Below are 19,612 nucleotides of genomic sequence, written 5' to 3'. Positions count from 1 at the left end.
AGTGAGAGTGAAGCATTAATGACACTGATGATGGTGTAATCGTCCTGAGTTGGATAATCCAGAGGATACTACATTTCGATGACCTCATGAAGTTCCACATCAAGCAGGTCCTCATTAAAATTGTTCCTTGAGTTACAAACCTATAATTAAAAGTGACACCCTGTGAAGGGGTGGAAATCATCAATATATTATAGCAACACCATCACAGAGGCAGCCATGTAGTCCCATCACAGGTTTGCACAGTATCTGTTTTGTTTAATTCACCAACAATTTGTGGCAACATCCACTACGAAGAGTTTGCATACACTAACAATATTTTGTAACATCTCTCATTGTTCAGACCATCAATTTGCAGCTGGTTCAGCAAACCTTTAGGCACGTTTAATACCATGTGGAGATTGAAGCATCCCACCACACATCAGCTACGATTCAAGTCTTTCACATTACATAAGCCACATTGGCAAGAGGAGTTATACTGCACTGAATCCCAAGTCTTTGCTCAGTTATGTCATATGTTGGGGCTCATTGTGAAACAGTTGGCAAAGTATAGCAAAGTATGCTGCAGACTGGAAATGGAAATCGTCACAGAAACAACATCATTTTCTCGAAGCACTCTAGGTACTTATCACAGGTCAAACACTAATGGCTCTATTATGAAAATAGTGTCCCAGACACTAATATGTTTCCCAATGAACCCAGCCCCAGAAATTACAGACCTGATAAATCCTGGTCCAAAGACACAGAGACCTGAGTCCTTAATAAAGTGTGACGGATGAGAGAAGCTGATGTGTCAGCCCCTCCCCACCCACATACATCATCATGGGGGATGATAAAATGCTCACTCCGGCTGTGTATTAACATTTAAGTATTGTGGGGCATTGTTGGTAGGAAAACATCATGGGAATATATGCAAGGCTCACCACCTTGGACTTTGCTGGGTGTCTAGTTTTCAAGAATATCTGGGTTTGATAGGTTATCATGGGTGGCAGCTGAGCCAGGCCCAAACGACAGCTTCCCACATTGCCAAATCAGCTCAGGTTTGACAGGAAATGTAATGCTGATGTTTCCACATTGGCTTTTGGGGCCTGTTGTTTTTCATGAGGCAGGCAGAGCCACACAAGTAGGGGACAGTTTTTGTCAGGAGAAGTGTCTGATTGTTGGCGATATGGTTTTAACGTCCCATGGCTTAAATTTGTGCACAATTTCCTGACAGACCTCGGCCATCCTGAATATTTCAATCTTCCCGAGAGTCTGGTCAGTGTCCAAAGAAAAGCCTTGAAACTGAAGTGCATTTAATTATTGGAGGAAACCAGATTATCTTCTGAACTTTGGAAACCCTCTGTGTTGAGGAATCAAATGATTCTGACTAGCTCCTATATGCAACCATAGTTAGTCAATGTGTATAATCCACGCCACAGGTTCATGTTGACCCGCTTATGGTTGGATATCTTCCTTCGTTTAATTCGTTTTCCTACTATTAACAACTGGTCACCTGACCTGGGGAATTGTCCTTGTGATGATACCTCATCACAGAGCACCATGCCTACTGTGCTTCTCTGTAAATATTTTTCAGGGCTGAGAAAGAAATTCATCAAACCTTTGTTTTTACAGCTGGGTTTTGCACAATGTTGCCCAGCTTTTACATACCTGCAAACGCTACCAAACTTATACACATGTGTAGTAAAGCCTATTTTGAATTGAATTGAATTGATATGAATGTTGTGGCTCCACAGAAATGTGAGGAAAACCTGTGATTTTTGGCTACTTTGGAGGTTTGAAGGGCACTGCAAGTAAAGGTCGAGGGGGGGCCAGGCAAGACTCACTGCTTGGACTGCACCCTGGTGGCCAAGTCCAAAATCCACAGCTTGCAAAAAAAAAGTTCATATTGATTGGAAAAATGTGTTTTTTCCATGTTGCATTTTGAGGCTTTTTTGTTGTGGGTGCTGGGCTCAACCACACAAGTGGGAAGCATTTGTATTAGGAAGCATGTGGAAAAACTAGTTTGTAGGACTTTTGTGGATCCCTCCTGATTCTTGAACTTCCTTTCACAGACGTTAGGGAAATTAATGTTTTTTGGCTCCATTTGAGATTTGAATTACATTGCGGGGAAGAAGAGTTAGGAGTACAACACAAGGCATACCACGTTGTACTCCCTCATGTGTCTAGTTTTAAAAGAAGACTATGTTTTGTAAGTTTCCTTTGGTTGATGCTGAGCAGACCCAATCTTTCCATGTTGCATTTTGGGGCCTTTCATGAAATAGGCGCTGGGCCAACTCACATAAGTGCGTTAGTGTTTGTATCTGGATATATGTAGGAATGCTGAGTGGTAGGAATTTGTGGATCTACACATATTCTAGATATTTCCCTCACAGGAAGTGAGCAAAATACATTTGTTTGGCTATAATTGAGGCTTCATGAGTATCTGGGTAAGAAAAAGTAGGGGGATCCAAACAAGAAATACTACGCTAGCTGCTCGAGGGAGTTTAGTTCTCAAAAATGTCTGAGTTTGCCAAGTTTTATTGGTGGCTGAGCAAAGACCAAAAATCCACATCTTCCCACATTGTAAATAGGAGTTGCTTTTGAGAATTGTTTTTAGATCTGTCCATGTTGCTTTTTGAGGCCCTTAGTGATGTGGACACTGGCCCATCAGATAAGTGGGTTAGTGTTTTTATCAAGAGGATTGTGGGAACATTGGACTTTTGGTATTTTGTGAATGTTAGCAGATTTTGGAATAATCTTTCACATACATTTGGCTATCTTTAAGGATTGAAGCACATTGTTGTACTTTGTGGTTCTCCACCACAAACAGCAAGTATGTTAAAAAACACCAACATTTGGAAATATTGACTACTTCCTAGATTAATTCAAACATCATGGACAAACTCTTCTTGTTCCTGAAAGCTGAGAAGATGATGATTGTACACAGCAAATATATATATATAATGAAAATAAGATCATTCTGTCACACATCATTTCCATCTTTTGCAAACAGAATACATAATTAACTATAATTTGGCCTTTGTCTTGGTTCCCTCTTGGTGTATCTACAAATCCTGGGCTTCTTGGGTATCCCCAGGATGCTTGATAAAACAGAACACATATTTGGCCTGGATAGATTTTGTGTAAAAAAGATATTACAGCCTTAGTGCAGAGTGTCCCAAAAATCAAAAAAAGGCTCAGCGCTAAGGGAAGAAAAGCTTCACCAGCTAAGAAGTTAAGTTCAATATGTAGGTATAGTGGTAATTTCCCTTGTGAGGCAGTGTGCATAATGAAAAGTATCTTTCACATTGACCATCTAGTTACAGGTATGAAATGAAATGTTTGAAGGACTGAATTTAATTGTCCTCTGTGATGGATATGGAGCAGTAGTCGTGTTGCAGTAATTCATATTTGTTAGATTATACATATCATAAGACCAGGTTTGCTGACAACAGGGATGGCATAGCCGAGCTTGCAAAGCATATGTGGGAGGATGGCTTTTCATTTCGTTTTGCCAAAGATAGGCAATTAACAGATTTTTACTTGCTAATACCATTGTGCCCGCTTGCCAAATCTCCATTCAACTTTCCAGACCTATTGATTTTTCTACATTGGCATACGGTGAAAGGCTTTCTAGGGATTTGTAACAATACAAAAGAAAGGAGGTCCAAAAATGTGTTTTTCCACCAATGCATTTTCCATATACATTTGTGTTGTGCATAGCAGCCATACGCCCAGTCGGACTTCCATTGTATTTGGTATAAATGTAGATTATGGTGTGTTGAGGATCCTTTGGCAAGTCATTATGTGATTGACTAATGACTGCCTTTACAAGACTTAAAGGCACCAATGTTAATTTAATCACATATTGGCTTTATTGTGGGTTAGGCCTTAGATCTAGGTAAGTATTAAGTTTAATGTTTTTCCTTTACTTATTACCACTTTATTATTTATAAGTTTCTATATATGTTCAAATACATTGACAGGGCACTGCAGTACTACCTAGGAAATTAGTCTTAAAGTAAATTAAAAATAGAAAATAAGTAAACCAAAATAGAAAAAATAAACTATACTACAATATATTTCACAAATATAGTATACTAAAGTGTATTTATAATTTTATTTTACATATTTAGGGTCATGATTTTGCACCACACAGCAGTGTACAAAACAGTGCAACTCTTAAGAAGCAATTTATTAAACCAAGCAAGTCCAACTTGTTTGGCCCTGAGTAGCTTGATAAATCAAGAGTAACGCAACGCAGCGCAAATCTATGCGCTATGTTACTCTGCCCAAGGGAGGCTTTCCATGGGTGGTGTGTGGGTGAAAAGAAAAATGTCTCAGGGGATTGTGTTTGTGCAGGAAGTTCACCCTTTCTGCAAAACAACAATACTGCTAGCAATGCAGTCCCTCTTGCACCATGGTGCAGAGGTTCCTGCATTGGCACTAGGCAGCACATTGGATGCCAGTGTTGGAAAAAGACAGGAATGCACTCAATTAAGTGAAATATGGTGCTTTCCTTTCCTTTCCCTGTCCTGTAGTGCAGTGCAGCAAGCTAAATTGCAGCACTGTATGACATAATGATAAATATGCCCCTTAATTCTTAAAAAAATAAACGACAGTAATACTTACAACTTACCGCATATTTAATAAATGTACAATATTTTTTTTAAATACAGTACTTTCTAGTTACTATCAGCGCACTCTATACATTGTTTTTTAAAAATACAGAAAAATATAAATACGTTTCTCTAACTTTTACCACTTTCATAATGTGGTAAAAGGTAAGAAACATCTATAAAACCTACTTACCTATACTTAAGGACCTAACCAATAACACAGGGAAAGTGTAGTAAAAATAAATGGCTGCCTACTAACTTTTTAATGGCACCCATTAGCCAATCATATACTGCTTTGTCAAAGGCATGTATTGTGGTATACCCCAAAGATACATTGGTATACATTGGCACCATATATTATTACAGGACATATTTATTATTGTATTGCATTACCAACAAATTATCCTCCTGACATGCTTCTCTCAATATACACACTCTCTGGTCGAGACCTTAATAAAGTGCCACTTCAAGAAAGCCACCAGATGTGCGTGCTGGAAATGAGACAGGGTCGCAACCTATCTGGCCTGATCCCACCGGTGAAACAAGAGTCATCTGCACCCAGTTGCACACTCAGGAGTTGCAGAGGACTAGGGGAGGTGCAACATGCAGCTCCCAATCAGGAACCATGAGTACTATGACCAACATGAAGCTGTACAACAACACTACCCGATAATGCATTCAGCCTACGACCAGGTGTTTGATTTAGGTTACCGACTTCGGGGACGATTCGCAAAGCTAATCTGAGCCAAAAGTCTAACTTTATGACTTTGGTATTCACAGAAGTCACTTACAAGTTTTGGTATTCACAGAAGTCATTTCCAACTCATTTCTTTACGTCGGCACTTGGGCAGAATTTCTGCACCCGGCATGGAATCTCCACACCTGGGCATGATGGGCATTGTCTTTAATGCTAAACACCTGTGCAAGTGCTTACCATCCCCCCACCCTGCTCCAGCTGAATTGGGCAACATGTGGCTACTGGGTAAGTACCAAGCACAAAACATGTGGGATATGTACAAATGTAATGTATGAATGCCATTTCACATAGACAACCATTTAACAATAAGATTCATCATGCCACATACATGGCCTCAACAGACACTGCATGTACCAGAGTATAGATCATGTTTTGTTCAGATGTAAGTGAGACATGTAATCAAGTGCCCTAATTTCCCATCTCAGTTGATCCTGGGTATGCATTTTCCCCTCAACTCCTCACACTACACCGATATGCAGCCACTGTTCCTCAGCGTAGGTGCAATAGGGCACACATATGAACTCGAGCCATCATAGATTGCACTTTTGGTCTCCTAAAGTCAAGATTCAGATGTCTTCACCATACTAGGGGGGTGCTGATGTACTCCCTGAAGTTGTGTGCAAAATCATAGTAACCATGCACAACATAGCTTTAAATCATGGCTTACACATACCTCTCTGACCTCAGCTCAGCCATTAAACACAACAGAGGGCAGGATATGCACGTCTGGTCTCAGCTGGTTGGCACTTTTTTCACCTGAGCAACCTGTTGTGTTATGGAAAAAAAATTCTTTGCAGTCTGTTGTCAATGATGAAAGCTGGATATTTACGAATCAGTCCAAAAATTCCATCCTGAAACTACTTTGCAAGTCACACTTAATGTATGTAAACCACAGCTGTTGACAGGAGTCAAAACATTTGGCCATGCAATAGGTCATGTGCAGATGTCAGCTGTCAGTGTTGTCAATGTCACTAAGGAATCCATTGCCTCAGAGGATTAAATGTATGTGCAAGTGTGAGACCTCCCAAGACCTTTTGACAATGGGTGAGTCAAAAAGGGGCCTAAATATTGCACTGTGGAGCATTTTCCCCAAATGTAAAAACTGCCCCACAACTGAGGGGTCCCCCCTATGAGTAATGATGAGCTTTGTGAATCAGACCCTATGTTTCTGGGATACACAGTACTGCTTACCCCAAATGTACTGTAACACTACAAACAACTCTTGAGCTGAGCGAAAAATATAGTCTACATGTACTATAATGCAAGGGAGCAAACTCTTCTGGGATTTGATGTGTATGCCCACACTCTTTTCCCTGCCCAAACATAATTTAACGTTCTGTTCTACCTTTTGTCTCACATCTCTAATATTCCTTTAATATGTGTAACTTTTTGAATCTCCGCTATAGAGCAGCAGGATGGCAGAGGATCTAATCTGTGACAGAGCATGACTCACAATGAACAGAAAATGGCTGCCAGCAACTTCCAGTGATGGATTTCCGGCCTATCACTTCCTGTATGTCATTTCCTGTATGAACAGATTGGGTTCTGGCCAGTTTCCTAAATCTCCGGCCCAAGAGCGAACAGGAGATTGGTGGCCATGGGATACATGCATTACACCAGGGTGGTACCTCCCTCAGGTGGTGGAGAGAATGCCTGGGATGGCCTGTATATGGAGGAGTATGTAGGGGAACCACCACATCTGTCCTGTATGTGAGGAATGTGAGGGAGGGTTGTCTGTGTTGGGGTGTTGGAGAGTTGTGGCTGTTTAGTTCTATTCTGAGAACAAGCAATCATGGGCTTTGGATGTTGAGGCACTTTGCAAGGCAAAGGGGGGGTGGCCTTACATATTTTGGAGAGCGTAACAAATGCTCTGGTTAGGGCATGCAACTCCTCATCCACTGTGAGAAGGACCAGATAGTCTTCATCATCCTCCAGTTTAGCAGCCTCCTCTGGTACTTTCTCCTCCTCTTGTACAGTACTAGCAGCTAAAATTGCTGCTTGCAAGAATAGTGGATTCTCTCCTTCGAATACCCGTGCCCCCCACTGGTGGAAGGTCCATTGTCCTAATTTTCCTCATCCCCTGGAAGACAGAGGTTGCAACAGGATAAGTAATTGACCCAAGGGTTGACTCTACTGTACTTTGCATCAACCAAAGATGCACATGTGACCTGGTTTGGGTACACTTAGACTTGACAGTTCACTGAGGTCTTGAATGGAGATGTAGAATGCACAAACAAACTCACCAGCTCCATACACAGCTCTGTGTCGCTTTGCAATCCCCCCTGATGTCAGCTGCTGAACCTGGCTCCTCATAGGTATTGCTGAAGAAGCAATCTGTGATCCAACAGCTGGAGAGGGAAGTGACACCATACTTAATGATTTTCATGACTAATATGCAAAGAGGCAGAAGTGACACTCACATCATTTTAATAATATGTATGTAACATTTTACACACCAACTACAGATGCTATGCTGAAAGGGATTTGGATCCTTGGAATGATTTTGGAATCCATAATAGGTAAAAAAAAAGTTATGGCACGCTTAACTGATGGACAGATGCAAGTGGATTTCACAGCTGCAGCTAAGATGTCTTGCATACCCCAGGATGGTGTTTTCTGCTGCACTGATGGTATCCTGCTAGCATCTATTACGGGACATACATGTCCATATTTTCATAGACCATTGATATGCTATTTCTGGCCAGTGTGTTGCATGTTTGCCTCCTAAACTTTACATGTGGGCCCCAGCTTACCAGCAGCAGTTGCCAGCAGTTACTTCCACACAGCACCCACATCAACCAGATAACACATTAATAGAAAAACATATATGAGAAGGTAACTGATATATGAAGGCAGGGGATAATTAAGCTGAACGCTTCTGCCCACCTTTGGTTACACCTTCATTGTTAGGCCATCATGCTCATAAGTATGAGGTTGTCTGTTGACAAATCTAAATGAGTGTACATTATCATGCAGACCAGTTTCACATTTGCGCATCAGATCAAATCATTGCATTGTAGAGTTAATATGTGAGATGTCCAATCGTCAGGTACATTTTTTGACACATTTATGCTTCCCTCCCCATGAAGTCACAATGCCCATTTAGTACTGTGAGATCACACATTTGTTATACTCAATATTTGTGTGTCCTCTATTCAGATTATACATGTATGACATGATGGTAGAACTTAGATGTCAGTGGATGATGTCTTGTCCAGCACACATCCAAACCTTATATATTGTCCTGTTACTTATATACAGAAATGCAATAGGAGAGGAGGCAAGCTGACATACATATTGTGTTAAAGTGTAGAAGCTTGGATCTTTGCTGCCTATACTGGATTTGCGTTTTGCAGTTTAGCTACTTGATTGTTAGAAATGGGATTTCTGGTTGGCTAGGGCTTGCGCCAAAGCCAGGCAGAAACCGCCACTCTAGTCAGGGCTGGGGAGTTACACGCCAAAGATAACCCCTGCTCACCCCCTTGGTAGCTTGGCACGAGCAGTCAGGCTTATCCTGGAGGCGATGTGTAAAGCGTTTGCGCGCGCACCCAGCAACAACACCCAAGGCCCACCACAAAAGAAACTCCACACAAGGTGTTATATAAAAATAGCCTTTGTATTACCAAAACACATTAGATAAAAACACACACTTTACAATGTGCCAACAGGCACGGGCAGAGTTTACAAGGGATTATATGTACAGGGGACAGGGCCACATGGACCACTGTCAGGAATTACCACTTGGTAGAAATTAGCACTTAGAACATAGGAATAATACTTTAGAACATAGCACATACAATCACTGTAGCACTAAATAACACATGTAGCACACGACCAGTAACTACTGGTAACAGGTAAGTACCACCTACGCAACCCTAACCACCTTAGGAAAATATCGCGCAGGGAACCAGGACCTCACTAGCACCACCTGTACTAGGAGAAAACAACCACCTAAGTATCACAATACCTGTAGGGGTAAACGCACATTACACATGATGCATCACAACACATTCAGAGGTGTAGGGAAGGAAAACACATGATGCATAACATACATTCAGCGGTGTAAGAACAAGGCACATGACGCATAAAAACACATTCAGAGGTGCAGGTTAGGAACAATAGCGCAAAACTCACATCAGCCACCACCTGTGGCAGTCCCTAGGCCAACTGGCCTTGTCGGGGCTAGGACGCCCTGTGTCCAGCAGAGTCAGGGCAAGACTGCGCAGGCTGCGCAAGCCGATGCGCGCAGGGGCACAACCTAAACATGGCAGCTGCCCACTAAGTGCTGGGCAGGTGTAGGGACTGAGGCCTGGGCATCTCTGGGCCCTTAGAACAATTATGGCCTACGTTGGAGCCTCACTGGGCTCTGAAACCAATATGCCCCCGTGGAGCCTCGTGGGCTTGAGAACAAGGATGTCGCCCAAACCGTTGGAGTCCTTCTGGACTCTGAGCAATGTGCCGTCGTTGGAGTCCCGCTCGGGGGACTCGAAATCGCCAAAAGAAATGCCCCCTGGGAGCCTTTTAGGCTCCTAAAGAATGCCCCCTCACGTTGGAGCCTTCTCGGGGCTCGTGAGCTCTAACCAACTGGAGCCTCACTGGGCTCAATACAACAATGCGGCCCGCGTTGGAGCGGACCGGTAACCACAGCACGCGCATGGAGTCCCCCAGCCCTGCTCAACTCACCGGGCTGTTGCTCGGGGGGGCTCCCGCGTCGTCTCCGCTCTCTGCAGGACCGGCAGCACTCCGGCCGGGCAGCAGCGACGCTGCTGCTTGCAGACTCGCCCTCTCTTCTCCTCAGGGAAGCGCGGGGTAGGCTCCCATCCGCTTCCTTCCAACAGAGCGGGGCTTCAATGCCCCGCCCACCACCAGGCGGGACTTCCCTTTGCTTCTGGGTCGCCGCAGGCAGCGCGGCGGCCCCGAGTTCCCGGTGACGGTGGCGATACGGGGTGGGCTCCCGTAGTGTAACTAAGGCAATAAGCGGGGTGGGCACCCGCGGCAGCACCAGTATGCGGGGTGGGCTCACGCTAGAGAAATAATTAAATAAGCGGGGTGGGCACCCGCGAAGTGCATGGCCTAATCAGCGGGGGGGCTCCCGCTCGATCTCGGCAAAACGGGGGAATCCCTAGGTCGGGGTTCCCCCGTGAATTTATCGTAGTGCTGCTGGGGCCACAAATAGAGCGCTCCTAGCGCTATAAGTAAAATAAAAGCGCTTCCAGGTGCTTAGGGGAGAAGGAAAGTCCAGCAAAGTTCAGGAAGGTAGGCAGGGGGCAAGGCTGGGCCCAGAGCCAGCTCACTGGGCCTCCAGGCAGGGAGGTAGTCCAAGTGGCAGTCCTCTGGCCTAGCAACAGCAGCAGCCCCCTCAGGCAGGATCCTGGAAGAGAACAAGTTGTAAGGGGACACAGCCCCTTCTTATACACCTTTTCCCTTTGTTCTTGTTTCAGGGTGAGGGGGAAAACCAGTCGCAGCTGGTTGGGGAGCACCCTTGATGTGCTCAGCCCCTCACTTTATTCACTGGCAGGGCTAGGGTCATGAGTCGCACCACAGTATGCGGAGCCAGCATTGTGTGGGGAAAGCCCTGCCCTATTCAGGTCCAAGGTGCACTCCACCCCAGCCATCAGCATGCTAATCTCACGCTCACCACTGGGGCAGACCCAACCAGACTCCTGGAGCCAGGCTCACCAGCCAGCTCCAGCCAATCACACGCCAGACACACTTTACACTAATATGCCAACTCCTAGAAGTGGCACTTCCGCACATGACATAATCACGCATTATACATCATTGCGAAGCATTCAATCACAGAAGTCCGCACATACCAAACTCGAGCCTGCACACCCCACGCATCAGGAATTACCAGGGAGACATACATTCCCCATGCATTCCTATGGGAGGGCAGGCCTATCTCTCCACATGCACTCAGAGTGCGCACGCACTTTACTCTGGGACACAGGGAAAGTGCGCAGAAACCAAAAATCACTACCACCAGGTCACCAATAAAAGCAAAAAGTTCAGGGGTGAACCTGCCAGAAAGGCCAAGTCCAACAATGATATATATATGTCTCACTTCCTCTACATCCACCTTAGCTGCACCTACACCCGGCCCAAAACAACACAACGTAACTGGCATCAGTGCAACCCTCATCCAAACAAATTTCCATACATTTTGTGCCCTGTGATTTTCCCAGTGTGTTTTCATATCCTTGACTTGCAATCCACTTGTGGCTTCTCCACTTCATATGACACACTATAGTCTATTATGTACATACTGCACTCACTTGCCATACATTAAGGGGCCGATTCCGATCCTGGAAAAACCGGGTACGAATCGTCGGACAGAGCGTTTTCTCCGTCCGACTCGTACCCGGGAAAAATACCTTACAAACATGCAAGTTTGATTCGTACGGAAACACCATTTCCGTACGAATCGTAAAAAACACCGACCTGCTAAAATATACCCACAATTCCGATCCGGGACACCGCGAACGTGACGTCCGGACGGAGTCAGGCAGCGTTTCACGAACCAGCAAGTACGATTCGTGCCCACGTCACTCCGCACGGACAATATTTCACGGCAGCCAAAAACTTCCGGGAAATCAGGACGACGAGCAGAAGGAGCACATGTACTCGACGGAAAGCCATGGACCCGAACCTACGTGTCATCCCGGCCCTCAAAGCAGTCCACCTGGTGTACAGGAACCGACGCAGATGCCGCAGAAGGTCAGAACAACACCCAGGGGCAAAGGGGGGGGGCAGGGGCAGGAAACATAACCCCCACCCAAGTTCAAAATCATACATGCCCTGTACATACCTGTTAGACGGCGACCTCAGAGGAGCCCGGAAAGGGGTCCTGACTACCCTGAGACCCACCCTCAAAGTATCGTAGCCGGGCACTGGCGGGAGATTCCCCAGGGGGAGGACTCTCGCAACTAGGATCGTACTTCTGGCACCACACGACACAGAGGGACCACACTGGGTATTCTCAGAACAAGCTTTATCAAACAGGTATCACTGCAAATATGTACAAGGTGAGCACGGGCTCAAGAGTCTCGGAAAGGTAGGGGGTAGCGGGACTGTCTCTGGTAACGGTTCAAAGCAGGGACGTACCCGGCGCACAGCTCACAATCCTCGAGCTGGGGGATACGTGGTCGGAGTTGGGGTCCGGCGGGACCGTGAGAGTCTGGGGGAGCCGCGAGTCACTCAGCAGGGCTCAGGTACAAGTTCGGAGGTCTTACGATCTTCAGGGAGCCGCGAGTCACTCAGCAGGGCTCAGGTACAAGTTCGGAGGTCTTACGATTTTCAGGGAGCCGCGAGTCACTCAGCCGGGCTCAGGTACAAGTGCGGAGGTCTTACGATCTTCAGGGAGCCGCGAGTCACTCAGCAGGGCTCAGGTACAAGTTCGGAGGTCTTACGATCTTCAGGGAGCCGCGAGTCACTCAGCAGGGCTCAGGTGAGTTCCAGTTCCAGGAGCCGCGACCACGTCAGCAGGCTCTCGTTGTTCCAGCGTCGAATCTGCCGGACAGTCTCAGAGCACCCCTTGTTATAGGTCGACCCTGCTTTGATGTCCGGAGTCTGCGCAGGCAGGGGTCTTGTCACCTGGGGGCCGCTTGTCGGGGTTTCCTGCTATTGTCTTTTGATCCTTTCAGGGCCGGGTCGGGAGGAGTCCCAGACACCCAGCAGGCACGGAGCCAGCCCGCAGGGAGGCCGGAGGGCCGATCGAAACCCATCGTCCCAGGGGAGTTCAGAGGTGCGCTAGAAACTGCTCCTCCCTCTCTCATCCCCTGGAAGCGTGATGTCCTCCAGCCGGAGTGGCGCCTCTAGGCCCGGGTCGCGCTGGGGCCGGGCGGCCATCTTGTTGCAGGGAGTGGGCACGCGGGCCCGGGGTGGCCGAAGGGAGAGAGGCCATGGACGGGGATGTCCGGAGTTGGCGCAGGTGTCCTGGTGGGAAAGGTCGGCTGGGCCGCGTGCTAGGGCTGCAGGCACCAGGTTTCGGTGGTGCGGGGGCACGGAGGGCCATTCTACGAGGCCGGGTCCAACAATACCTGACCCCCAGGGCCTGGTCACTTCGGGCGTGGGGGCGTGTCCACCAAGGCCTGCGTCCGCCACAACGGAAGTGGACATGGACGCGAAGCGTCAACACAACAATTGTGGTACGCACAGTACCCACGCCTTAAGAGCGTTGGTACGGGTCGTACCACGCCCACCCCTACGTCACCCCAACAATGGTGTTATGGCTCGTACCCAGGCCTTTGGGACGTGGGTACGGGCTGTACCCCCATTGTTGTGGTTACTTAGGGGTACGTACCGTACCCATGCCATTAGGACGTGGGTACGGGTCATACCACGCCTACCCCTACGGCACCCCAACAATGGCGGTACGACCCGTACCCACGTCCCAAAGACATTGTTACGGTACGTACCCCTACGGCACCCCAACAATGGGGGTACGACCCATACCCACGTCCCAAAGGCATGGGTACAGGCCGTACCCCTACGGCACCCCAACAATGTAGGTACGGCCCGTACCCATGCCTATAGGACGTGGGTACGAGTTGTACCACGCCTACCCCTACGTCACCCCAACAATGGCGGATACGGCCCGTACCCATGCCTATAGGACGTGTGTAGGGTCGTACCACGCCTACACCTACGTCACCCCAACAATGGCGGTATGACCCGTACCCATGCCTTTGGGACGTGGGTACGGGCCGTACACCCATTTTTGGGGTGCCGTAGGGGTACGTACCGTAACAATGCCTTTGGGACGTGGGTGCGGGTCGTACTGCCATTGTTGGGGTGCCATAGGGGTACGGCCCATACCCAGGCCTTAGGACGTGGGTACGGGTCGTACCACGCCAGTGGACAGACACATAGGGGTGTGTGGCCATCAGCCCCAGCAGTGCCCAGACATAGGAAGGGTGGGTGCAGAGTCCTCCCAGCAGTGCCCAGACACTGGAGGGGTGGGTGCAGAGTCCTTCCAGCAGTGCCCTGACATAGGAGGGGTGGGTGCAGAGTCCTCCCAGCAGTGCCCAGACATAGGAGGGGTGGGTGCAGAGTCCTCCCAGCAGTGCCCAGACATAGGAGGGGTGGGTGCAGAGTCCTCCCAGCAGTGCCCAGACATAGAAGGGGTGGGTGCCTATCACTCCCAGCAGTGCCCAGACATAGGAGGGGTGGGTGCAGAGTCCTCCCAGCAGTGCCCAGACATATGAGGGGTGGGTGCCTATCACTCCCAGCAGTGCCCAGACATAGGAGGGGTGGGTGTCTAACACACCCAGCAGTGCCCAGACATAGGAGGGGTGGGTGCATGTCACTCCCAGCAGTGCCCAGACATAGGAGGGGTGGGTGCAGAGTCCTCCCAGAAGTGCCCAGACATAGGAGGGGTGGGTGCCTATCACTCCCAGCAGTGCCCAGACACAGGAGGGGTGGGTGCAGAGTCCTCCCAGCAGTGCCCAGACACAGAAGGGGTGGGTGCAGAGTCCTCCCAGCAGTGCCCAGACATAGGAGGGGTGGGTGCCTATCACTCCCAGCAGTGCCCAGTGCCCAGACATAGGAGGGGTGGGTGCCTATCACTCCCAGCAGTGCCCAGACATAGGAGGAGTGGGTGCCAAACACACCCAGCAGTGCCCAGACATAGGAGGGGTGGGTGCCTATCACTCCCAGCAGTGCCCAGACATAGGAGGGGTGGGTGCTGTTAGAAGGCGACCTCAGAGGAGCCCGGAGGGGGCCCTGACTATCCTGAGACCAACCCTCGAGGTATCGTAGCCGGGCACTGGCGGGAGACTCCTCAGGGGAGGAATCTCGTATCTAGGATCGTACACTCGGCACCACATAACAAAGAGACGCCACACCGTGAGTTCTTAAGAACAAATCTTTATCAAATCGGAGTCGTAGGATCTTTATGATCAGCAAGGCAAGTATATACAAGTAGAGCACGGGCTCACAGAGTCTCGGGGGAGGGGTAGGAGGTAGCGGGACAGTCTTTGGGGATATGGATCAAATGCAGGGGCGTACCCGGCGCACATCTCACAATGCTCGAGTTGGGGGATACGCTTGTCGTCGTCGGGGTCCGGCGGGACCAGGATAGTCTGTGGGAGCCGCGAGTCACTCAGCAGGGCTCAAGCACAAGTTCAGAGGTCTTACGATCTTCAGGGAGCCGCGAGTCACTCAGCAGGGCTCAAGCACCAGTTGGGAGGTCTTACGATCTTTAGGGAGCCGCGAGTCACTCAGCTGGGCTCAAGCACAAGTTCGGAGGTCTTACGATCTTCAGGGAGCCGCGAGTCACTCAGCAGGGCTCAAGCACAAGTTCGGAGGTCTTACGATCTTCAGGGAGCCGCGAGTCACTCAGCAGGGCTCAGGTGTTTCCAAAGGCGAATCTGCCAGATAGTCCCAGAGCACCCCTTGTTATAGTTCGACTCCTCTTTGATGTCCGTAGTCTGTGCAGGCAGGGGTCTTGTCACCTGGGGGTCGCTTGTCGGGGTTTCCTGCCATTGTCTTTTGATCCTTTCAGGGCCGGGTTGGGAGGAGTCCCAGACACCCAGCAGGCGTGGAGCCAGCCCTCGGGGAGGCCGGAGGGCCGATCGAAACCCATCTTCCCAGGGGAGCCCAGAGGTGCGATGGAAACTGCTCCTCCCTCTCTCATCCCAATGGGAGCGCGATGTCCTCCATCCGGAGTGGCGCCTCTAGGCCAGGGTCGCGCTGGGGCCGGGCGGCCATCATGGTGTATGAAGTAGGCACGCGGGCCCGGTGTGGCCGAAAGGAGGACGGCCACGGACGGGGAAGTCCAGGTCGGGTGTGTGTGCTTTCTGGTGGGAAGGATCGGCTAGGCCGTGCGCTCGGGGCTGCATGAGGTGCATGGGTCAGGGTATGTGGTGCGGGGACAGGGATGGCCATGCCATGAGGCCGGGTCTAACACGCGTCTCCCCCAGCTGAAAGCCGGAGAGAACTAACCATCTTCTTGGGGGTTCTCTTCGCTGAGGCAGAAGAACCGGGAGAGGCCATCGGCGTTGGCGTGGTCAGTACCAGGGCGATGTTCCACGGTGAAATCCATCCCCTGGAGGGAGATTGACCACCGCAGTAGTTTGGGGTTTTCTCCTCACATCTGCATGAGCCATCGCAAGGGGCGATGGTCGGTTTGGACTTTGAAATGGGTGCCGAACAGATAGGGGCGTAACTTCTTGAGGGCCCAGACTACGGCAAACGCCTCGCGCTCGATGGTGCTCATCTCTGTTCTCTGGGCAACAGCCTTCGGCTGAGGAAGGCTACGGGCTGGTCTAGGCCTTGGTCATTCACCTGGGACAGGACAGCCCCAATGCCATGCTCGGAGGCGTCCGTTTGTACCACAAACTCCTTGGAGTAGTCGGGGGCCTGGAGGATGGGGGCAGTGCACATGGCCGCTTTCAGGGCATCGAACACCCCTTGGCAGGCAGAGGTCCACTGCACTTTCTTGGGTTGTTTCTTGGACGTGAGTTCCGTGAGGGGACCGACCGGGCTGCCGTACCCCCGGATGAATCTCCGGTAGTAGCCCGTGAGGCCCAGAAAGGCTCGGACCTCCGTTTGGGTAGTGGTTGGTTCCGAGGCTAGGATGGCGTTGATCTTGGGCTGTAGAGGGGCGACCTGGCCGCTTCCGACCTGATGCCCCAGGTAGACTAACGAACCTTGCCCAATCTGGCATTTGCTGGCTTTCACGGTGAGGCCTGCCTGGCGCAGGGCGGTTAGCACCCTCCGGAGGTGCTGGAGGTGCTCACTCCCTTCGGAACTGAAAACCGCGATATTATCTAGATAGGCAGCGCTGAACTTTTCCAGCCCGGCCAGGACTCTATTTAGCAGTTGCTGGAAGGTGGCCGGGGCATTTTTCATCCCGAAGGGCATCACGCGAAAGCGATATTCCCCATCCGGGGTGGAGAAGGCGCACCGCTCCTTGGCTCCTTCTGGGAGCGCAATTTGCCAATAGCCGCAGGTGAGACCGAATGTGCTGAGGAACCGAGCAGCCCCGAGTCGGTCAATGAGCTTGTCGGCTCGGGGAATGGGGTGGGCATCGGCTCAGGTGACTTCATTGAGTCCCCGGTAGTCCACGCAGAAGCGGAGTTCTGGGGCAACACCGGGGGCAGCTGCTTTCGGGACCAGGACCACGGGGCTGGCCCAGGGACTGTCTGAGGGTTCGATCACTCCCAAGGTCAACATCTTCGAGACCTCGGCTTGAATGCAGGACCGGACCGATCAGGGACGCGGTAGGCTCGGTGTTTCACCGGCGGGCTGTCTCCGGTGTCCACGTCATGGACACACCAGTCGGTGACTTGGGGGACCAGAGAGAATAGGTCGGAAAACTGCCCGAGGAGCTGGCGGCAATCCTCCCGTTGCTGGGAAGTGAGGGAGGGGGAGAGGTTCACTCCCTCTATGGAGCCATCCTTCTCTTTGGTACACAGGAGATCAGGGAGGGGATCCGACTCCTTTTCGTTTCCGTCATCGGTGGCCAGCAGGAGGCTCAGTTCCGTCCGCACAAAGTGAGGCTTGAGGCGGTTCAAGTGAAGGACCTGGAGGGGGTCCCGTGGTGACTGGACGTCCACCAAGTACGTGACCTGGCTCTTCCGCTCAATCACTTTGAAGGGCCCGGTCCATTTATCCTGGAGGGTGCAAGGTTTCACGGGGGCTGTGACGGTGCGCAGGGGTATGGCCTCAGGGTATCGGGTGGCATGATCCACCAGGAAGAGGATAAAGCGATGACCTTGGGAGGTTGGGGTGTCCAGGGGCCCCACGATGTCGATCCCGACCCGTTTAAAAGGGGTACTGACGACAGGGAAGGGTTGGAGGGGAGCCTTGCGCTTTCCTCCGCTCTTTCCACTAGCCTGGCACGTGGGACAGGACTTGCAGTAGGCTTCTACATCCGCTTTCATTCTGGGCCAGTAGAAGTGAGTCAAGAGGCGGCTGTAGGTTTTGTCCTGGCCCAAGTGGCCCGCGAGGGGGACGTCGTGGGCCAAGCCGAGGAGGAGGTCTCGGAAGCGTAGGGGTACCACCAGAACCCGGGCGGATCCTAGCCCCACTGACTTTTGCTCGCTGTACAAAAGGTAATTTTCCCAATACACCCGGTGTGTTCCAGTTTGGTCGCCCGCGGGCTGGGCCTCTGCCTGTTGCCGGGGCCCGACCAGGGAAGGACAGGTAGCTTGCTCCCGGCAGAACTCCTCTCGGGAGGGGCCCCCCTCGTTGTGCCACTGGGCCAACTCGGGCAGATCGCCTAACTCGGTGACCTGTGCGGAGTCGGAAGGTGGGGGTTCGTCGCTGGCGACCGGCCCTCCTTGTGGGGGGATGTGGGGACCCTCGGCGGGGACCATCCTGTCTTCTGTGGTCGGGGCGTCTTCGACTTCCCCAAGGGGGGTCAGTCGGGCTGCCATAGATTGGGTGGTGGCGCACACCCACTCAGGGAGACCCATCATCCCTAGGTGGGTCTTGCGCTCGACTTGTTTCCAGGGGGAACTTTCCAGGTCGTTCCCCAGGAGACAGTCGACTGGCTGGGAGGTTCTCACTGCGTCTTTCAGTTTACCGACCACCCCTCCCCATTCAAAAGGCACCAGGGCTACCTTACACAGACTTTCCGTATTGTCAGCGGAAATTACCAGTCAAAAGACGTTGGGGAGGACCTGGTCTTCGTTGACTAAATGACTGAGGACACCGGTGATGCTGGCCCCGGTGTCACGAAGGGCCTCTACTTGGTGGCCATTGATCGTTACGAGCTGCCCATATTTCTTCGTGTTGGAGGGCAGGAGGCTTCCAGGGACCATTTCTCTATCTCCTAATGATACTAGGGCCATGGCGGCGGGTTCCCACTCTACGGTCTCCTCAACCTCCTCCCCCATTGCTACATTGGCTATCTGTCTAGCGGGGGGTGCTGTCGGGGTGATGTGCGTGGCCATGGGGCATTCAGGGTCGTTGGCGTAATGCCCGGGCTTCTGACAACGGAAACAAGTGATGGTCACCCGGTGTCCCCGTCTCCCGGGTGGGCCGGATACAGCTGGTGGGGGCGCCGGGAAAGGCGGAGGTTGGGTTTTCGGGGGACTGGACTGGGACTCTCTCTGCCCTCCCTGGTTCCCCTCCCTCTCTGGCGGGGTGGTCCCTGACTGGCTCGGGGGTACTCTCCTACGAGGCCCCGGGAGACCCGGGTGTTGGTCCAGCGATCCGCCTCGACAGCCAGCTTTCTCGGATCCGTGAGCTTGCTGTCGAGCAGATGCTGGCGTAGTTCCACAAAGCAGTTTGCAGCCAGGTGCTCCCA

This window comes from Triturus cristatus, chromosome 7 (genome assembly GCF_964204655.1).
Source record: "Triturus cristatus chromosome 7, aTriCri1.1, whole genome shotgun sequence".
NCBI lineage: Eukaryota > Metazoa > Chordata > Amphibia > Caudata > Salamandridae > Triturus > Triturus cristatus.
The sequence above is the reverse complement of the archived record's forward strand: the minus strand, read 5'-3'. Positions refer to the sequence as shown.